The sequence below is a fragment of the Prionailurus viverrinus genome, chromosome A1 (genome assembly GCF_022837055.1).
Source record: "Prionailurus viverrinus isolate Anna chromosome A1, UM_Priviv_1.0, whole genome shotgun sequence".
Taxonomy (NCBI): domain Eukaryota; kingdom Metazoa; phylum Chordata; class Mammalia; order Carnivora; family Felidae; genus Prionailurus; species Prionailurus viverrinus.
This window is the reverse complement of record NC_062561.1, coordinates 114,479,764-114,495,317: the sequence shown is the minus strand read 5'-3', so window position 1 is coordinate 114,495,317 and position 15,554 is coordinate 114,479,764. Positions and strand designations below refer to the sequence as shown.

The 15,554-nt window shown below is 40.0% G+C and overlaps 1 protein-coding gene across 1 annotated transcript in view; it reads left to right on the top strand.

Moving 5' to 3' along the window:
- The window catches only part of SPOCK1 (SPARC (osteonectin), cwcv and kazal like domains proteoglycan 1), a 527,907-nt gene that overhangs the window by 12,762 nt on the left and 499,591 nt on the right, over window positions 1-15,554 (top strand). The gene's annotated exons all lie outside the window — the stretch shown is intronic.

The following is a 15,554-nucleotide window of genomic DNA, read 5'->3' as shown; positions in this document are numbered from 1 at the left end:
ACTGAATTTCTTCTAATTAATGTACCTAAAACTGATGAATGGATAAATAAGATGTGGTTTGTATATACAATGGAATACTACCTGGCAATGAGAAAGAATGAAATCTGGCCATTTGCAGTAACGTGGATGGAACTGGAGGGTATTATGCTAAGTGAAATAAGTCAGTCAGAGAGAGACAGGTAAATGTTTTCACTCATATGTGGATCTTGAGAAACTTAACAGAAGACCATCGGGGAGGGGAAGGGGAAACAAAGTTACAGAGAGGGAAGGAGGCAAACCATAAGAGACTTAAATACTTAGAACACACTGAGGGTTGATGGGGGGTGAGGAGAGGGGAAAGTGGGTGATGGACATGGAGGAGGGCACTTGTTGGGATGAGCCCTGGGTGTTGTATGGAAGCCAATTTGAAAATAAATTTTATATTTAAAAAAACCCATTGCCAAGAAGGAGAAAATTGTTAACAGATGATAAATGAATAGATTTATGTGGCTACTTGGGGTCTTTCCATAGCCCCACTGTTAAGGGACCGTTGGGTAGTTTCCATGTCTCTTTATGCTCATTGGATATGCTGATTCTTTTGTCACATTGATGGGTTTGGTTGGCTGGTTGGTGTCCAGAACTTTAATTAGGCTAAGGTGTCATTTCCTGTCTCAATCAGCTACTTTTGCTTTGAGTCTGGATCTGGTCTACAACCTTTGACCAGCTGACTTGAATAAGACCAATGCCATTTTCAATGAATGAGAGAATAAAAATGTTATACCTGGTAAAGATAAATTGTGTGATTTTTCTTTACGTGACAGAATTGATGGTATAAAATTTTTTCTTACCTCAGAAAGACCTTTACATATGTTTTTAAAAATGCTTTGTTTCTCTCCATGGTCATCCTGGACCTAGATCCTTGCCTTTCTAGTAACCAGATCCTGGAACACAGATTCAGTAGTTGTGTTTGGTCACGTATTCATATATTCCTACTGGAGATACTTACTGGCCCAGGGTGTTACGTACTTGACACTGTGCTGGCTATTTAGGATGTAGCAGGGAGTGAAAAAAAGCTGATTCCTGTCCTCTGGAATCTGCAGGTTCCTTGTCTGAGATAAAGTGAAGAGGAAGGGGTGCTTGTCATCTGGGGACCTATTGGGGGTTGTTGTGCAAAGGAAAAGGCCTGGCCTACAAAGGAACCAGAGCAGTCCTGGCAAGCTGGACATCTGGAGGCATCGTTACCTGAGCCATATCTCTCTGTGGAAAAGTAGCATAAGCCTTCATCTGTGAATCTGTCTAGAGGTCAGGCTGTGTCAGCCTATCTGACTGACACACGTGGGTTGCCTCTGCTGTTTTGCCTAAGTTGAGGAACCCAGGCAGTGCCAGCAGAAGGGTGCTAGTTGGTACAGTTGAGGTGAAGCATTTAGATGAGACAGGACTTGATGTGTATGAATGCTGAAGTGTGGTGTTTCGCCTTATCTGTCCTGTAGGTAAAGGTCTGGCTTGGTAGGGAGTATGTTTCATTGGAGTATAACATACTTCCAGCAAAAGTGCCAATCGTGCGTGTACTACTGCTTGATGTACTTTCATAAAGTGAACACACTTACACAACCATCAACCAGATCAACAGACAGAACATTATCAGCATCTGAGCAGTCTGTTTTGTGTCCCTTGCTGTCATGGCCTGTCCCTGTCTAGCTGAGAACACTCCTGACTTGTAACTCTATAGACTGGTTCTGTCTGTTTTTATACTTTTATAACGGAGTTCTGTTTTTTTGTCTGGCTGCTTTTGCCCGACATCACATTTGTGATACACCGTGTGCCATTCTGCTTTGTTAACTCATTGCTGTGTGAATATTCCATAATTTATATGTTTTATTGTTTTTTAAGTATTTAATTCCAGTAGAGTTAACATATGGTGTTATGTTTCAGGTGTACAGTATTTAGCACTTCTGTACCTTTTACTTAGTGCTTATAAAGATGTGTGTGCTCTCCGTCCACTTAACCTGCTTCACCCCCCCCCCCCATCTGCCCTCAAACCATCACTTTGTTCTCCATAGTTAAAAGTATGTTTTTCAGTTTGTCAGTTTTCTTTCTTTGTTTTGTTTCTTAAATTCCACATATGAATGAAATCATATTGTGTTTGTCTTTCTCTGACTTACATCACTCAGCATTATAACCAATAGATTCATCCTTGTTGCAACTGGCAAAATGCCTTTCTGTTTTATGGCTAAGTGATAATTCATTCCACATCTTCTTTATTCCTTCATCTGCCAGCAGACACTTGGATGGCTTGATAATTTGGCTATTGTCGATGCTGCAATAAACACAGGGGTGCCTCTATCTTTTCAAATTAGTGTTTTTGAACTCTTGGGGTAAGAACTCAGTAGTAGAATTGCTAGATCATATGGAAATTGGATTTTGAAATTTTTGAGGAAACTCACTACTGTCTTCCACAGTGGCTGCACCAGTTTGCACTCCCACTAACTGTGCATGAGGGAGGGTTCCTCTTTCTCCACATCCTCACCAACACTTGGTGTTTCTGATTTTTGCCATTCTGGCAAATGTGAGGCGGTAACTCATCATGGTTTTGATTTGCATTTCCCTGATGGTGAGTGATGTTGAGCATTTTTTCATGTGTCCTGTTAACCATCTGTATATCTTTTTTAGAGAGATGTCTGTTTATGTCTTCTTCCCATTTTTAAAAATTGGATTATTTGTGTTTATGTTGAGTTGTATAAATTGTTCACATATTTTGGATACTAACCATTTATACGATATGTCATTTGTAAATATCTTCTCCATTAAATAGGTTGCCTGTTTTGTTGTTTCCTTTGCTGTACAGAAGCCTTTTATTTTGGTGTAGTCCCAATAGTTTATTTTTGCTTTTATTTCCCTTGCCTCAGGAAACATATCTAGAAATGTTATTATAGCCATTGTCAGAGAAATTACTGCCTGTATTTTTTTTGCAGAATTTTTATGGTTTCAGGTCTCACATTTAGGTACTTAATCCACTTTGAGTTTATTTTGTGTATGGTGTAAGAAAGTGGTTTAGTTTCATTTTTTTGTGTTAGTTGTCCAGTTTTCCAACGCCGTTGGTTGAAGAGACTGTCTTTTCCCCCATTGCATATTTTTGCCTCCTTTGTCGAAGATTAATTGGCCATATAATCATGGGCTCGTTTCTGGGCTATCTATTCTGTTCTATGGACCTATGTGTCTATTTTTGTGCCAGTACCATACTGTTTTGATTACTGTAGCTTTGTAGTATATCTTAAAATCTGGGATTAGAATACTTCTAGCTTCTTATTTTTTCATATTGCTTTGGTTATTTGGGGTATTTTGTGGTTCCATACAGATTTTAGGATTGTTTGTTCTAGTTCTTTGAAAAATGTTGTCATTTTGATAGAGGTTGCATTAAATACGTAGTTTGCTTTGGTAGTATAGACTTTTTAACAGTACTTTTTCTCCCAAACCATGAGCATGATATATCTTTCCATTTGTTGATTTCATCTTCATTTTCTTTCATCAGCATTTTAAAGTTTTCAGAGTACAGATCTTTCACCTCCGTGGTTAAGTTTATTCTTAGGTATTTCATTATTTGTGGTACAATTGTAGATGGTATTGTTTTGTTAATTTCTTCTACTCTTTCGAGTTGCGGCAAGATGGCGGCTTAGGAGGACGCTGGGCTCACCGCACGTCCTGCTGATCACTTAGATTCCATCTACACCTGCCTAAATAACCCAGAAAACCGCCAGAGGATTAGCAGAACAGAGTCGCCGGAGCCAAACGCAGACGAGAGGCCCACGGAAGAGGGTAGGAAGGGCGGCGAGGCGGTGCGCGCTCCACGGACTGGCGGGAGGGAGCCGGGGCGGAGGGGCGGCTCGCCGGCCAAGCAGAGCCCCCGAGTCGGGCTTGCAAAAGCGGAGGGGCCTGACGGACTGTGTTCCCACAACAAGTGTGACTTAGCGTCTGGGAGGTCAGAAATTAACAGCTCTGCTCGGAAAGCGGGAAGGCTGGAGGACAAAGGGAGGGAGAGCTGCTGAGCCCCCTGACAACAGAGCTCAGTTTGGTGGGGAACAAAGGCGCTCGCCAGCGCCATTTCCCCCGCCCATCCCCCAGCCGAAATCCCAAAGGGAACTGGTTCCTGCCAGGGAACTTGCTCGCTCCGCGCAAACACCCAACTCTGCGCTTCTGCGGAGCCAAACCTCCAGCAGCGGATCTGACTCCCTCCCGCTGCCACAGGGCCCCTCCTGAAGTGGATCACCTAAGGAGAAGCGATCTAAGCCTGCCCCTCCTGCCCCCGAGCACCTTGCCTACCCACCCCAGCTAATACGCCAGATCCCCAGCATCACAAGCCTGGCAGGGTGCAAGTAGCCCAGACGAGCCACACCACCCCACAGTGAATCCCGCCCCTAGGAGAGGGGAAGAGAAGGCACACACCAGTCTGACTGTGGCCCCAGCGGTGGGCTGGGGGCAGACATCAGGTCTGACTGCGGCCCCGCCCACCAACTCCAGGTATACACCACAGCACAGGGGAAGTGCCCTGCAGGTCCTCACCACGCCAGGGACTATCCAAAATGACCAAGCGGAAGAACTCCCCCCAGAAGAATCTCCAGGAAATAACAACAGCTAATGAGCTGATCAAAAAGGATTTAAATAATATAACAGAAAGTGAATTTAGAATAATAGTCATAAAATTAATCGCTGGGCTTGAAAACAGTATACAGGACAGCAGAGAATCTCTTGCTACAGAGATCAAGGGACTAAGGAACAGTCACGAGGAGCTGAAAAACGCTTTAAACGAAATGCATAACAAAATGGAAACCACCACAGCTCGGCTTGAAGAGGCAGAGGAGAGAATAGGTGAACTAGAAGATAAAGTTATGGAAAAAGAGGAAGCTGAGAAAAAGAGAGATAAAAAAATCCAGGAGTATGAAGGGAAAATTAGAGAATTAAGTGATACACTAAAAAGAAATAATATACGCATAATTGGTATCCCAGAGGAGGAAGAGAGAGGGAAAGGTGCTGAAGGGGTACTTGAAGAAATCATAGCTGAGAACTTCCCTGAACTGGGGAAGGAAAAAGGCATTGAAATCCAAGAGGCACAGAGAACTCCCTTCAGACGTAACTTGAATCGATCTTCTGCACGACATATCATAGTGAAACTGGCAAAATACAAGGATAAAGAGAAAATTCTGAAAGCAGCAAGGGGTAAACGTGCCCTCACATATAAAGGGAGACCTATAAGACTCGTGACTGATCTCTCTTTTGAAACTTGGCAGGCCAGAAAGAATTGGCAAGAGATTTTCAGGGTGCTAGACAGAAAAAATATGCAGCCAAGAATCCTTTATCCAGCAAGTCTGTCATTTAGAATAGAAGGAGAGATAAAGGTCTTCCCAAACAAACAAAAACTGAAGGAATTTGTCACCACTAAACCAGCCCTACAAGAGATCCTAAGGGGGACCCTGTGAGACAAAGTCCCAGAGACATCACTATAAGCATAAAACATACAGACATCACAATGACTCTAAACCCGTATCTTTCTATAATAACACTGAATGTAAATGGATTAAATGTGCCAACCAAAAGACATAGGGTATCAGAATGGATAAAAAAACAAGACCCATCTATTTGCTGTCTACAAGAGACTCATTTTAGACCTGAGGACACCTTTAGATTGAGAGTGAGGGGATGGAGAACTATTTATCATGCGACTGGAAGCCAAAGGAAAGCTGGAGTAGCCATACTTATATCAGACAAACTAGACTTTAAATTAAAGGCTGTAACAAGAGATGAAGAAGGACATTATATAATAGTTACAGGGTCTATCCATCAGGAAGAGCTAACAATTATCAATGTCTATGCACCGAATACCGGAGCCCCCAAATATATAAAACAATTACTCATAAACATAAGCAACCTTATTGATAAGAATGTGGTAATTGCAGGGGACTTTAATACACCACTTACAGAAATGGATAGATCATCTAGACACACGGTCAATAAAGAAACAAGGGCCCTGAATGAGACATTGGATGAGATGGACTTGACAGATATATTTAGAACTCTGCATCCCAAAGCAACAGAATATACTTTCTTCTCGAGTGCACATGGAACATTCTCCAAGATAGATCATATACTGGGTCACAAAACAGCCCTTCATAAGTTTACAAGAATTGAAATTATACCATGCTTACTTTCAGACCACAATGCCATGAAGCTTGAAATCAACCACAGGAAAAAGTCTGGAAAACCTCCAAAAGCATGGAGGTTAAAGAACACCCTACTAGCGAATGAGTGGGTCAACCAGGCAATTAGAGAAGAAATTAAAAAATATATGGAAACAAACGAAAATGAAAATACAACAATCCAAACGCTTTGGGACGCAGCAAAGGCAGTCCTGAGAGGAAAATACATTGCAATCCAGGCCTATCTCAAGAAACAAGAAAAATCCCAAATACAAAATCTAACAGCACACCTAAAGGAACTAGAAGCAGAACAGCAAAGGCAGCCTAAGCCCAGCAGAAGAAGAGAAATAATAAAGATCAGAGCAGAAATAAACAATATAGAAACTAAAAAAACTGTAGAGCAGATCAACGAAACCAAGAGTTGGTTTTTTGAAAAAATAAACAAAATTGACAAACCTCTAGCCAGGCTTCTCAAAAAGAAAAGGGAGATGACCCAAATAGATAAAATCATGAATGAAAATGGAACTATTACAACCAATCCCTCAGAGATACAAACAATTATCAGGGAATACTATGAAAACTTATATGCCAACAAATTGGACAACCTGGAAGAAATGGACGAATTCCTGAACACCCACACGCTTCCAAAACTCAATCAGGAGGAAATAGAAAGCTTGAACAGACCCATAACCAGCGAAGAAATTGAATCGGTTATCAAAAATCTCCCAACAAATAAGAGTCCAGGACCAGATGGCTTCCCAGGGGAGTTCTACCAGACGTTTAAAGCAGAGATAATACCTATCCTTCTCAAGCTATTCCAAGAAATAGAAAGGGAAGGAAAACTTCCAGACTCATTCTATGAAGCCAGTATTACTTTGATTCCTAAACCAGACAGAGACCCAGTAAAAAAAGAGAACTACAGGCCAATATCCCTGATGAATATGGATGCAAAAATTCTCAATAAGATACTAGCAAATCGAATTCAACGGCATATAAAAAGAATTATTCACCATGATCAAGTGGGATTCATTCCTGGGATGCAGGGCTGGTTCAACATTCGCAAATCAATCAACGTGATACATCACATTAACAAAAAAAGAGAGAAGAACCATATGATCCTGTCAATCGATGCAGAAAAGGCCTTCGACAAAATCCAGCACCCTTTCTTAATAAAAACCCTTGAGAAAGTCGGGATAGAAGGAACATACTTAAAGATCATAAAAGCCATTTATGAAAAGCCCACAGCTAACATCATCCTCAACGGGGAAAAACTGAAAGCTTTTTCCCTGAGATCAGGAACACGACAAGGATGCCCACTCTCACCGCTGCTGTTTAACATAGTGCTGGAAGTTCTAGCATCAGCAATCAGACAACAAAAGGAAATCAAAGGCATCAAAATTGGCAAAGATGAAGTCAAGCTTTCGCTTTTTGCAGATGACATGATATTATACATGGAAAATCCGATAGACTCCACCAAAAGTCTGCTAGAACTGATACAGGAATTCAGCAAAGTTGCAGGCTACAAAATCAATGTACAGAAATCAGTTGCATTCTTATACACTAACAATGAAGCAACAGAAAGACAAATAAAGAAACTGATCCCATTCACAATTGCACCAACAAGCATAAAATACCTAGGAATAAATCTAACCAAAGATGTAAAGGATCTGTATGCTGAAAACTATAGAAAGCTTCTGAAGGAAATTGAAGAAGATTTAAAGAAATGGAAAGACATTCCCTGCTCATGGATTGGAAAAATAAATATTGTCAAAATGTCAATACTACCCAAAGCTATCTACACATTCAATGCAATCCCAATCAAAATTGCACCAGCATTCTTCTCGATACTAGAACAAGCAATCCTAAAATTCATATGGAACCACAAAAGGCCCCGAATAGCCAAAGGAATTTTGAAGAAGAAGACCAAAGCAGGAGGCATCACAATCCCAGACTTTAGCCTCTACTACAAAGCTGTCATCATCAAGACAGCATGGTATTGGCACCAAAACAGACACATAGACCAATGGAATAGAATAGAAACCCCAGAACTAGACCCACAAACGTATGGCCAACTCATCTTTGACAAAGCAGGAAAGAACATCCAATGGAAAAAAGACAGCCTCTTTAACAAATGGTGCTGGGAGAACTGGACAGCAACATGCAGAAGGTTGAAACTAGACCACTTTCTCACACCATTCACAAAAATAAACTCAAAATGGATAAAGGACCTAAATGTGAGACAGGAAACCATCAAAACCTTAGAGGAGAAAGCAGGAAAAGACCTCTCTGACCTCAGCCGTAGCAATCTCTTACTCGACACATCCCCAAAGGCAAGGGAATTAAAAGCAAAAGTGAATTACTGGGACCTTATGAAGATAAAAAGCTTCTGCACAGCAAAGGAAACAACCAACAAAACTAAAAGGCAACCAACGGAATGGGAAAAGATATTTGCAAATGACATATCGGACAAAGGGCTAGTATCCAAAATCTATAAAGAGCTCACCAAACTCCACACCCGAAAAACAAATAACCCAGTGAAGAAATGGGCAGAAAACATGAATAGACACTTCTCTAAAGAAGACATCTGGATGGCCAACAGACACATGAAAAGATGTTCAGCGTCGCTCCTTATCAGGGAAATACAAATCAAAACCACACTCAGGTATCACCTCACGCCAGTCAGAGTGGCCAAAATGAACAAATCAGGAGACTATAGATGCTGGAGAGGATGTGGAGAAACGGGAACCCTCTTGCACTGTTGGTGGGAATGCAAATTGGTGCAGCCGCTCTGGAAAGCAGTGTGGAGGTTCCTCAGAAAATTAAAAATAGACCTACCCTATGACCCAGCAATAGCACTGCTAGGAATTTATCCAAGGGATACAGGAGCACTGATGCATAGGGCCACTTGTACCCCAATGTTCATAGCAGCACTCTCAACAATAGCCAAATTATGGAAAGAGCCTAAATGTCCATCAACTGATGAATGGATAAAGAAATTGTGGTTTATATACACAATGGAATATTACATGGCAATGAGAAAAAATGAAATATGGCCTTTTGTAGCAACGTGGATGGAACTGGAGAGTGTGATGCTAAGTGAAATAAGCCATACAGAGAAAGACAGATACCATATGTTTTCACTCTTATGTGGATCCTGAGAAACTTCACAGGAACCCATGGGGGAGGGGAAGGAAAAAAAAAAAAAGAGGTTAGAAAGGGAGAGAGCCAAAGCATAAGAGACTGTTAAAAACTGAGAACAAACTGAGGGTTGATGGGGGGTGGGAGGGAGGAGAGGGTGGGTGATGGGTATTGAGGAGGGCACCTTTTGGGATGAGCACTGGGTGTTGTATGGAAACCAATTTGTCAATAAATTTCAGAAAAAAAAAAAAAAAAAATTTCTTCTACTCTTTCATGATAATTGTATATAATGCAGTAAATTTCCGTATATTGATTTTGTATCCTCTGACTTTACTGAATTCATTTATCAATTCTAGTAGTTTTTTGGTGAAGTCTTTAGGATTTTCTGTATATAGTATCCTGTCCTCTGTAAATTGTGAAAGTTTTAGTTCTTGCTTACCAATTTTGATGTGTTTTATTTATTTTTCTTATCTGACAGTTGTGGCTATGACTTCCGGTACTATGTTGAATAAAAGTGGTGAGAATGGACTTCCTTGTCTTGTTCCTGACCTTAGGGGAAAGGCCATCAGTTTTTCATCATTGAGTATGATGGTGATTGTGGGTTTTTCATAGATGGCCTTTATTATCTTGAGTTATGTTCCTTCTAAATGTTTACTACTTTGTTGAGGATTTTTATCATGAGTGGGTGTCGTACTTTGTCAAATGCTTTTTCTGCATCTGTTGAAATGATCGTATGGTTTTTATCCTTTTTCTTTTTCATGTGATGTATCATGTTGATTAATTTGCAAATATTGAACCATTCTTGCTCCCAGGAATAAATCACAATCAATCATGGTGCATGATTTATTAAAATGTATTGTTGAATTAAGTTTGCTGTTATTTTTTTGAGGATTTCTGTATCTATATTCATCAGAGATATTGGTCTATAGTTCTCTTCTTTTGTAGTTTTCTCTACCTGGTTTTGGTATCAGGGAATGCTGGCCATATAGAATGAAATTGGAAGCTTTCTCTCCTCTTCAGGTTTTTTTGGAATAGTTTGAGAAGAATGGGTATTAATTTTACTTTAAATGTTTGGTAGAATTAACCTGTAAAGAAATGTGGTTCTGGACTTTGGGAGTTTTTTGATTAATGATTTAATTTTATTGTTGGTAATTGGTCTGTTGAAATTTTCTATTTCTTTCTCCTTCACTTTTGGGATGTTTTATGTTTCTGGGGATTCATCCATTTCTTCTAGGTTGTCCAATTTGTTGCCATATAATTTTTCATAATCTCTTATAATCCTTATTTCTGTTGTGTCAGTTGTTATTTCACTTTCATTTTTCACTTTGAGTCTTCAGCTTTTTTTTTTCTTAATATAACTAAGGCTTATCAATTTTGTTGATCTTTTTTTTAAGGACTAGCTCCTGCTCTCATTTTCACTACTTCCTTCCTTGTACTGTTTTGGGGTTTGTTCTTCTCTTTCTACCTCCTTTAGGTGTAAGGTTGGGTTGTTTATTTGAGTTTTTTCTTCTTGAGATAGGCCTGTATTGCTATAAACATCCCTCTTACAACAGCTTTTGTTGCATCTCAAAGATTTTTGGATCACTCTGTTGTCATTTTCATTGGTCTCCATGTATTTTTTATTTCCTCTTTGATTTCTTGGTTGACTCCTTCATTGTTTAATAGTATGTTATTTAACTTCCATGCATTTGTGCTCATTCCTGATTTTTTCTTGTGGTTGATTTGTAATTTCATAGCATTGTGGTCAGAGAGATACCTGATATGACTTAAGGCTTTTAGAATTTGTTGAGAGTCGTTTTGTGGCCTAATATGTGATCTGTTCTTGAGAATGTTCCATGTGCCCTTGAAAAAAATGTATATTCTGCTGTTTTAGGATGAAATGTTCTGAATAATTTGTTAGATCCATCTGGTCCAGTATGTCATTGAAAGCCACTGTTTGCGTATTTATTTCCTGTTTGGATGATCTATCCATTGATGTAAGTGGGGGTGTTGAAGTCTGCTGTTATTGCATCACTATCGATTACTTCCTTTATGCTTGTTACTAGTTTCTTTATGTATCTAGTGCTTCCATTTTGGGTACATAAATATTTACAATTGTTAGATCTTGTTGGATTGTTTCCTTTATGATTATATAGTGTGGTTCTTTGTCTCTTGTTACAGTCTTTGTTTTAAAGTTTTTTTCTTTTCTTTCTTTTCCCCCCCCCAATATCAGTAGTGCTACCCTGGCTTTCTTTTCACTTCCCTTCACCTTCAATCTGTATTTGTCTTTAGGTCTGAAATAAGTCTCTTGTAGGCATCATATGGATGGGTCTTGGTTTTTGTATCCATTCCATCACCCTGTGTCTTTAGTCCTTTAATATTCAGAGTAATAATTGATACGTACGTACTTACTTTTGGTTTATGGGTGTTTTTGTAGTTCTTTTCTGTTCCTTTCTTCTCTCAGGTTTGTTGGCATTCTTTAGTGATATACTTTGATTCTTTTCCCTTTTTAATTTTTTATTTTTTTTTTAATGTTTATTTATCTTGGGGGGTGGAAGGGCAGATAGATGGAGAGAGAGCATCCCAGGCAGGCTCCATTGCTGTCAGTGCAGAGCTTGACATGGACCTCGATCTCAAACTGTGAAATCATGACCTGAGCTGAAATCAAGACTCAGATGCTCAACCAACTGAGTCACCCAGGTGCTCTCCTTTCTCTCTTTTCTAAAAATTTTAATTTCAATATAGTTAATATACAGTGTTAAATTATTTTCACGTGTACAATATAGTGATTCATTAATTCTGTATATTATTCTGTGCTCATCAGGATACGTGTACTCTTAATCCCCTTCACCTATTACACCCATTCCCCCACCCACCTCTTCTCTGGTAACCAGCAATACTCTAAAAGACTCTAAAAGTCTATTTTGGTTTATCTCTCCCCCACCCCTTTGTTCCTTCCTCTTAATTTTTTTGCATATCTATTAATGGTTTTTGGTTTGTGGTTACCATTAAATTTGTATATAACATCTTATGGACCTGGCAATCTGTATTGTTGGTAGTCACTTAAGTTTAAACCTGTTCTTTACTCCTCTCTCCCACCTACATTTTAGATATATGGTGTCATACTTTATATCCTTTTATTTTGTGAATCCCTTGGTTGATTTTTATAGATATGCTTATTTTCACTGCTTTTGTACTCCCTACTTTTCTTAGTCCTACTATGGTCTTTCTTTTCCACTCTCAGAATCCTCTTTAATATTTCTTGTAGGGCTTGTGTAGTGGTCATGAATTCCTTTAACTTTTGATTGTCTGAAAAGCTCTTTATCTCTCCTTCTATTCTGAATGATAGCCTTGCTGGATAGACTATTTTTTTCCTGCAGGGTTTTTTTCTTTCATTACTTTGAATATATCTTGCCACTCCCTTCTGGTATGCAAAGATTTTGCTGAGAAGTCAGCTTATAGCCTTATAGAGTTTCCTTTGTATTAAGTTGTTTTCTTTTTTCTTGCTGCTTTTAAAATTCTCTCCTTATCACTGCTTTTTGCTGTTTTAATTACTGTGTGTCTTGGTGTGATTTTGTTGGGGACTCTCTCTGTGCCTCCTGGATCTGGGTTTCTGTTTCCTTCCCTAGATTTAGGAGGTTTTCAGGTATTATTTCTTTAGATAAATAATATGCCTCCTTTTGTCTCTTTTCTCCTGGGTTCCCTGTAATTCAAATGTTATTGCAGTTGATGGTATTGCTCAGTTCACCATCTCTTTAAATGAAATCTCTTTTCATTTATTATTATTTTTCTCTCTCTTAAAGATTACTTTACATTACTCTACATTACTGCTCCAGGTCTCTTATGCTTCATGTAGTCTACTGTTTATTCCATCTAGTATATTTTAATTTCATTAATTGAGTTCTTTATCTGATTAGTTCTTTTTATGTTTCCTTTCTCTTTGTTAAGGGTCTCACTGAGGTCTTCCACCCTTTTCTCAAGTCCAGTGAATATCTTTATGACCACTACACTAAATTCCCTACTAGACATATTATTTACATTTGCTTTGTTTAGGTCTCTTGCTTGATTTTGTCCTGTTCTTTCATTTGGGACCTATTCCTTTGTCTCCTCATTTTGTCTCTCTGTTTTTATGTGTTAGGAAAGTCAGCTATGTTTCCTGCTCTTGAAAGTAATGGCCTTATGAAGAAGAGATCCTGTAGTGTCCTATAGTGCAGTGTCCCCAGTTTACCAGAACTTGTTACTTGAGGAGTGCCTCCTGTGTGTGTTGCATATACCCTACTGTTGTAGCTGAGTTTCATTGGCTTTCATTCATATTCCATGGCTCTCTTTGCCCGTTATGGGCAGGATTTGGTTCCTGTGTTGTTAGTGGGCCAGTCTGGGGCCACCTTGGTTTTGAGTTGAGTCAGACCAGGTATTTGCCAGAGATGTGGTAGCACCAAACTGTAGTGCCCTGAGAAACTTCCGTTGGTGGGTGGGGACCTGCATTCGGACTAGATGTCTGCTCCCAGTCCACTGTGGGCCACAGTTGGACTGATGTGTGTGGTTATCTTTGGATGGGCTCTGGCCATGGTCGTATTGAAAGGGACAGGTCTTTAGGAGAATGTGGGGGTGGGGCACCCAGTGTTAGCAAAGTTTGCACAGGTCTGCTGTGGTAAGCGACCTGGAGCTGACGCCTGGCTGGAGGGGTCACGTACACAAAAGAATGCAGGAGCATGGTGTGCTGTAGCTACAAGATCTCTGCCTGTTGGTTGTGGGAGGGGGCCTGCAGTGGCAGGGGACAGAAGCAGGTGCATTGGAGGGGGTAGATATGCAGAAGCCAGTGGTGTGAGATGGAGAGTGTTGTCACCATGCTGGTTCTTACAGATGTCTAGGCTGGGAGGTTTGGGGGAAGGAAGTGGCACATACTCCACAATTAGTAAACAAATCTCCCTGCCGTATAACCCAGGCATTTTTAAAAATGCTGTTTCTATGCCATATCTCTGTGGGGCTGTTTTTGTGCTTTTTTGTGCTGTGTTTTTTGTCTTTCTCTCTCTCTCTTTTTTATTTTTTTATTTTATTTATTTATTTTTATATGAAATTTATTGACAAATTGGTTTCCATACAACACCCAGTGCTTATCCCAAAAGGTGCCCTCCTCAATACCCATCACCCACCCTCTCCTCCCTCCCACCCCCCATCAACCCTCAGTTTGTTCTCAGTTTTTAACAGTCTCTTATGCTTTGGCTCTCTCCCACTCTAACCTCTTTTTTTTTTTTTTTCCCCTTCCCCTCCCCCATGGGTTCCTGTTAAGTTTCTCAGGATCCACATAAGAGTGAAACCATATGGTATCTGTCTTCCTCTGTATGGCTTATTTCACTTAGCATCACACTCTCCAGTTCCACCCACGTTGCTACCAAAGGCCATATTTCATTTTTTCTCATTGCCACGTAGAATTCCATTGTGTATATAAACCACAATTTCTTTATCCATTCATCAGTTGATGGACATTTAGGCTCTTTCCATAATTTGGCTATTGTTGAGAGTGCTGCTATGAACATTGGGGTACAAGTGGCCCTATGCATCAGTACTCCTGTATCCCTTGGATAAATTCCTAGCAGTGCTATTGCTGGGTCATAGGGTAGGTCTATTTTTAATTTTCTGAGGAACCTCCACACTGCTTTCCAGAGCGGCTGCACCACTTTGCATTCCCACCAACAGTGCAAGAGGGTTCCCGTTTCTCCACATCCTCTCCAGCATCTATAGTCTCCTGATTTGTTCATTTTGGCCACTCTGACTGGCGTGAGGTGATACCTGAGTGTGGTTTTGATTTGTATTTCCCTGATAAGGAGCGACGCTGAACATCTTTTCATGTGCCTGTTGGCCATCCAGATGTCTTCTTTAGAGAAGTGTCTATTCATGTTTTCTGCCCATTTCTTCACTGGGTTATTTGTTTTTCGGGTGTGGAGTTTGGTGAGCTCTTTATAGATTTTGGACACTAGCCCTTTGTCTGATATGTCATTTGCGAATATCTTTTCCCATTCCGTTGGTTGCCTTTTCGTTTTGTTGGTTGTTTCCTTTGCTGTGCAGAAGCTTTTTATCTTCATAAGGTCCCAGTAATTCACTTTTACTTTTAATTCCCTTGCCTTTGGGGATGTGTCGAGTAAGAGATTGCTACGGCTGAGGTCAGAGAGGTCTTTTCCTGCTTTCTCCTCTAAGGTTTTGATGGTTTCCTGTCTCACATTTAGGTCCTTTATCCATTTTGAGTTTATTTTTGTGAATGGTGTGAGAAAG